The sequence below is a fragment of the Miscanthus floridulus genome, chromosome 18, assembly GCF_019320115.1.
Source record: "Miscanthus floridulus cultivar M001 chromosome 18, ASM1932011v1, whole genome shotgun sequence".
Lineage (NCBI taxonomy): Eukaryota > Viridiplantae > Streptophyta > Magnoliopsida > Poales > Poaceae > Miscanthus > Miscanthus floridulus.
This window is the reverse complement of record NC_089597.1, coordinates 39,682,913-39,689,257: the sequence shown is the minus strand read 5'-3', so window position 1 is coordinate 39,689,257 and position 6,345 is coordinate 39,682,913. Positions and strand designations below refer to the sequence as shown.

The 6,345-nt window shown below is 49.7% G+C and overlaps 1 pseudogene; it reads left to right on the top strand.

Annotated features, from left to right (window-relative positions):
• The first annotated feature begins 2,167 nt into the window (after window positions 1-2,167).
• LOC136521536 (putative 12-oxophytodienoate reductase 2) lies at window positions 2,168-6,106 on the top strand (annotated as a pseudogene).
• The last annotated feature ends 239 nt before the right edge of the window (window positions 6,107-6,345 follow it).

Below are 6,345 nucleotides of genomic sequence, written 5' to 3'. Positions count from 1 at the left end.
GACGGTGGCGGTGCGACCCGATCGGGTGGCGAAAGGCGCACGGCGGGTTGTGGACGCACCAGGTCGAAGGCGCCAACGTGGATCGACGTGGTGGAGATGGGCAGATCTGCCCGACAGCAGCGATACGCCAGATCTAGCTACCTCCATGGCATGGCAGGGTCTGGGCGTGTGGCCAGGCCTGGCCGCCATCACGGCGGCCTGGGACGGTATGAGATCCACTGCTTCCATGCGACGACGATCAAGAAGGTGTTGACGGCGACAGCTAGCGACAAGCCCAAGGACGAGGCGGCGGCGGCCTGGTGACGTTGGGGAGAACCCGATCTGTTGCGCGACGACTACAATGGCAGCTGGATCAATAGGATCGGGCGCCTAAACGGGGGCGCTGCCCCCCGGCGGAGATCGACCTCTCCCGGGGGCTCGCGGTGCGGAAGCGGCGGCGGCTAGGGTTAGGATCTAAAACCTAGGCAAATGATACAATGAAGGAGAATAGAATTGATGGAATTGGATGATATATTGCATTGGGCCTCATGGGCTAATTATATAGAGTACATATGATTAACACCTTATGTGGGTAGACAATGTGGTACTATTCCTATTTACTCTAACAATCTCATATGCTATGAGTATATTATCCAAAATGAGTCTTCCCGGGATGAAGGCACTTTGTGAAGGTGCTATGATATCCGGGAGAATTCGCTTCAGTCTATTCGATAACACCTTGGACACCAGCTTGTTTATCACGTACATAGACTAATAGGTCTCAAATCCTTTATATTTTCTGGGCCTTGGACTTGAGGAATCAGAACAATGGTAGTTTCATTCCATCTCTCCGGCATCGGTCCACCCCGCAAAACATTGAGGACGTTTGTGACCGGAGTACTATCTCTCAAAACTCTTTGTAGAAGAGAGCCGGTAGGCCGTCTGACCCTAGTGCCTTCAAGTTTCTGATTGCCTTTAGGGCCTCAACCACCTCCTCACTTCTAAAATCCTTCATTAGTGTCCCATTCATTTCAAATGTAACTTTGGTCTCAACATAATCTAGTAACCATGTGTATTTTGGTTACCAGATGACCTGGAAAGCTCAGAAAAATAGTTAGTGATAAGACCCCCTCTTCTCTCCTTCTTCCTCTACCTAACCCCCATTCTCCTTTCTAAGCTTTCCTATCTATTACTTCTCTTCCTCTCTGTACACGAAGCATGGAAAAACGCAGTATTCCGATCACCAAACTGCATCCATTTTACATGTGCACGCTCTCCCGTAAGTGTCCACATGCTCTTCCACCTTCTCCAATCTATACCGCAACACACCTTCCCTATTGATTTGGTCTTTCCTCATCACCCCTCTCCTACATTTCTCCAACTCCCCCTTTAGATGTTTTCTCCTTCTCTCAAGATCTCAAAGAACGTTTGTTCTCCAACTCGCCAAGGCACCAACCACTTCCTCTAAAGCCATATCCAATTACGATGGATATGCATAGAGTCAGAGTCGTTTAGCAATATGCTAGCCAATGTGTACCTAATATCTAGACCCAAAATGTCATCAAAATACCTATGGCATATGAACAATTAAACTTAATCGATGTTAAGGGATTTGTCAAAAAAAATCAATATAATGTTATGGTTTACACTTCAAAGTTATCTGAGAGAATACTTTTGTCAAGATTAAATATTCGACCTGAATAATGTATCTTTATATATGGGTGTCCGCTAACTTTGAACTAATTTAGACAACTGCTCGGATGACTCCACAACTCTATTTAATAAGTGCGCTATTATACTAATATATGTCAGTGGTTGGACGAACTCAAAAATGTACTACATAGGGATGATCGACGAAGAAGATCCTACGTGTAAAATGTCACACGTCCTAGTTGGGTCATCTCTTGTTGCAGATGACATGCACTTCACGTGCGGTTATTGTGCCGAACAACCGGTTACATGGAACCTGCGTGAGAATTAAGAAATCATTGTGCTGCTGCCGGCTGCCGCAGACCTGAACCTGAACGCGTGGATGACGGAAAGGGTGACGCAACGGGAACAATCTACACAGTTAGAAACAAACGGCCGGCTGGCCGTAAGCATCAGCACGCCTGGAGCGCCAACTCCCGACACGTATAAATATACAGCGACACCCCTGCCAGGAGACGCAGAAGAAGCAGAACAGAAGCAAAGCGAGAAACAGAGCAAGCGAAGCAGCGAGCAAGCTAGGGCAGAGAGCTAGCAAGTGACTGCAGTGTTGCATCTCATCTACAGTGCAGCAGCAGCACGCCGGCGAGCGAGACTGACCAGGCAGGCAAGATGGTGCAGCAAGCTGCCAAGGAAGTGTTCCCGCTGATGACGCCGTGGAAGATGGGCCAGTTCCAGCTTTCACACCGGGTGGTACTCGCGCCACTGACGAGGTGCCGCTCCTAGGGCAACGTGCCGCAGCCGAACGCCGCCGTGTACTACTTGCAGCGCGCCACCAAGGGCGGTCTGCTCATTGCTGAGGCCACGGTTGTCTCGCCCACCGCGCAGGGGTACACGCAGGAGCAGGTCGAGGCGTGGAAGCCCATCGTCGACGCCGTCCACCGTAAGGGTGGCATCTTCTTCTGTCAGATTTGGTATGTCCGCAGGGTCTCCACCAATGGTATGTTCGCATCCAGTACAAGCGTATCTTTGTCAGCCCTCAGCTGTGATTAAATTATTGCTTGATCAGGAGTTGGTTGTCTAGTTGGTTACTGATTTTCATTTGACCCAATTGGCAGAGTTTCAGCCCGACGGGCAGGCACCTATCTCGAGCACGGACAGGCAGATTTCCCCGGACGCTGAGTCCGGAATGGTGTATTCGAAGCCGCGCCGGTTGCGGACAGAGGAGATCCCCGGGATCGTCGATCATTTCAGGCGAGCCGCACGATGGTGTCGAGATCCATGGTGCGCATGGATACCTCCTTGACCAGTTCATGAAGGACAGCTCTAATGACCTCACGGACGAGTATGGCGGCAGCCTGGAGAACCGGTGACGCTTCGCCGTGGAGGTCATCGACGCCGTTGTCCGCGAGGTGGGAGCGCACCGCGTGGGCATGCGAAGACAAGGTTGGTACGTGTCCTGCGGTTCGGTTGTAATGATTGATTGTCAACGTGACTTAGCGTCTTGAGTTGAGTCGGTGAACTAACCATGACGTGAGTTGGGTTGTGCAGCATGTCTCTTAGCTTCTAGTGCGTAGGTGTGGAGCTCAGAGGCGAAGGTGGACGGCGAGGTGAAGGTCAAGTAGAGACATGCCGTGCCGATGGACCGGGAGCAGTGAAGGAGGGACGTGAGGCTTGGACCGAGGGACTACGAGGACGGATGACCAGCCGCGGTAGCTAACACTTGGGGACATCGACGAGTGTAAGAGTACATGGGTGATGAAGACGGCGTCGACCAAGTAAAGATGGAGGACGATGGTGTCGTGGCACTTGGCAGAGGCCGGACACGTATCTAAATGGAAGATGTAGATGGTGTCGGGCAAGTCAAGAATGAAGGCGAAGGCGTCAAGCTTGGCAGAGGTCGGATACGCGTCGACATTAGGGGTTTGGTGGTTTCGTTCTCAAAACCATCGGTGGGTTTTGGTTGTTTCAGCCTCAAAACCATTGGAGAACGGTTTGCTGGTTTGGGCCTCAAAACTAGGGGTGGACGGTTTGGTGGGCTGAGCCTCAAAACCACCATGCGGATGGTTTCGCGGGTTTATCCTCAAAACCCGTGCGGAGGTTCCGAAGAGAAACGAGACAGCACGTGGCGGAATCACGAAGGTTGCGTTAAGGCGAAGCAAATCCGCGAAAAAAGCGTGGCCGTCCGATCAATAGAAAATAAGTTGGACCATTACGCCATCGGGTCGATGGTTCGGCTCAAAAATATCTAGAAACAAAATTAGGATCGTATAATAGCGCTATTAAATAGAACGAGGGTGCCCCGATCACCCTCGCCTCTTCTCATTTTTCATTTTCCCCTTCTACGTAGGTTTTCCTTCCCCTAGTGTTTTTGAGAGAGGTCCACAGCTAAACAAATTTGTGGTTGCGTTTGTTGTGACTTTATCTAGGAATGGAGGCCCCAAATACTTCTCGTGCCCTCAGGGATTCGCCACTTTTTATTGTGATTTTTATTCCACTGTGTTCTTCATTTTCCTCTATTTTCATTCTTCTCTACGATTTAGTTTCCTGTAGTTTGGACTAATCTCAGGCTATGATTTCTTGGGGATTGATTCGTTCCTAGTTTAATTTCTTGTCTGCAACATTTGGGTTCGATTCATGAAGTTTTGGGTCAGTTTTAGTTGATTTTTATGTCGCCTCCCTTTTCTGTTCTTCCCTGTTCGTGCGTTTCTGTTTGGCTGCTCGAGTGGGGGCTTTGGCTTGTGGAACCAGCAGCAGAGGGGCGCGGCCAGTACGCTCGCCCTGCACCAAGCGGCGCTCGCCCTTGGGCCATGACGCTGCATCTGCTCCAGCGCTGAGCGCTCCCAGGTTTCCTGTCCGTACACCAGCAGCTAGGCCCGACTCCTCTCTGTATCGCAGCGTGTGTGCAATCCCTCCCTGCGATTTCTCCCTCTCTTCTCTAACTGGCTAGGCATCGGAGGGCGCCTGTGCTTTTCCGTTTCGTGAGCAGCGCGGGGAGCAGCCCCTCCGCCAGAGCTCTGTTCGGTTCTTCCCGGTGTTCGTCCGCTCTCTCTGTGCAGGGCCGACGCCGAGCAAACAAGCACCGCAGCGTGCTCGCCCTTGCTGGGCTGCTCACCTAGCAGAGGTCCAGCACCGAGAAGAGCACCTGAGCCACGCGTCTCTCTCTCGCGTTTCTGTTCGGGTGGCACCGGAGTGACCGGTGTTCACCGCCCTTTCACCAGACGGTGCACCGTCCGCTCGAGGCGGTGTCCTTCCGTGGTGTCCGGTGCCAGCGTCTGTACGTGAAATTCGCCGGTTCGAATTACCGGTTCGGAAGCCTCAAATTTCCGGTCTTTAATTCTCGAGCTCGCTATTTCGTCCGTGGTTTTTTTCGTTTGAGCTCCGATTTGTGTTCCATTTTTTTTGCGTTGGCTTCCCACTGATTCATGAAACTTATCTAGGTACTCTTGTCACTAGTTGGTTTGGGTATTTAGATTCGGAAACTCGCTTCTTCACAATAGGAGTTGAGTATCCTATTTTCTGTTCCTTGATTTGGTGCGAGTGCTTCGTGGTGTCCCACCGTAGGGAACATCTACCCATTTATTTGGGGGCGTGGACACCACGGTGGTTGCTTTGTGTGTTTGGTGGTGATTTGGAACAACGGCCGAAAATATTTCGAGAGAAAAGTTACGGCTTCTATTCATTCTCCTCTGGTCGTCGTTTTCGGTCCTTCGGGGCATAAGGCTGTCACCCTTCGCTGACTTCATGGACTGTCGATTCTTATCCGGTGGCGCTTGGCCACTACATGATTCAGCAGCTCAACAAGCACGAGGGCTTCCTCTAGTGTCACATGATGGAACCTCGGATGACAATTGTTGACGGCCGCTGGCAGATCCCTCACGGGCTCCTGCCGTTCCGAAAGGCGTTTAACGGCACGTTTATTGCGCCGGCGGGTACGACTGAGAGGAAGGAAACAAGGTAGTGGCAGAAGACTATACTAACCTTGTCGCATATGGGAGATTCTTCTTGGCTAATCCGGACCTGCCAAAAAGGTTCGAGTTGAATGGTCCACTGAACAAGTACGACCGCTCTACCTTCTACACGCAAGACCCTCAGTCTGTTCGTTTCGTCGTAAACGATCATGGATTATTTATTGCTGGCTAATTTGATGTGAGAGAAAAATATTATTACACTTATAAACCATGATCGTATACGAGCAAGCGAACATGCTGCCTGTTGTTGGCTACACGGATTATCCTTTCATGGAAGATGATAGCAATAATGAGGAGTCAAGTATTCATGCTTAATCATGCAGATAACCAATCTGATCACAACTAATAATGTGCATCAGTAAATGGTTCATCAAGTATGGGTTCATGATTATTTCCACCATTCCTTATTGACTTTTGTGGCAGTGTCATTACATCATGTTGTTTCATTCTCAACTAGTGTAAGGTAAAATAAATGTACTTGCTGAAATTATTAGAAAATGAACGACCTATTATTTTCTAGATCATCGGATTTGTTGCCTCACCCAAGGAGAATTTTGGCCACTTGTACCCTTTTCGCAATTCCCTTCCTGGGTAGATTTCAACGGTTTGAATTCTTATGCAACATTTCATTATACCGTGTGAGCTTATAGCTGTTTGTGAGTTTATCCACAATTTATTTAATCTTCTTCTGCAGATTATAATAGTTTGAATCCTTATGTAGTAACTCATTGAATCCTCATTGAGTCAA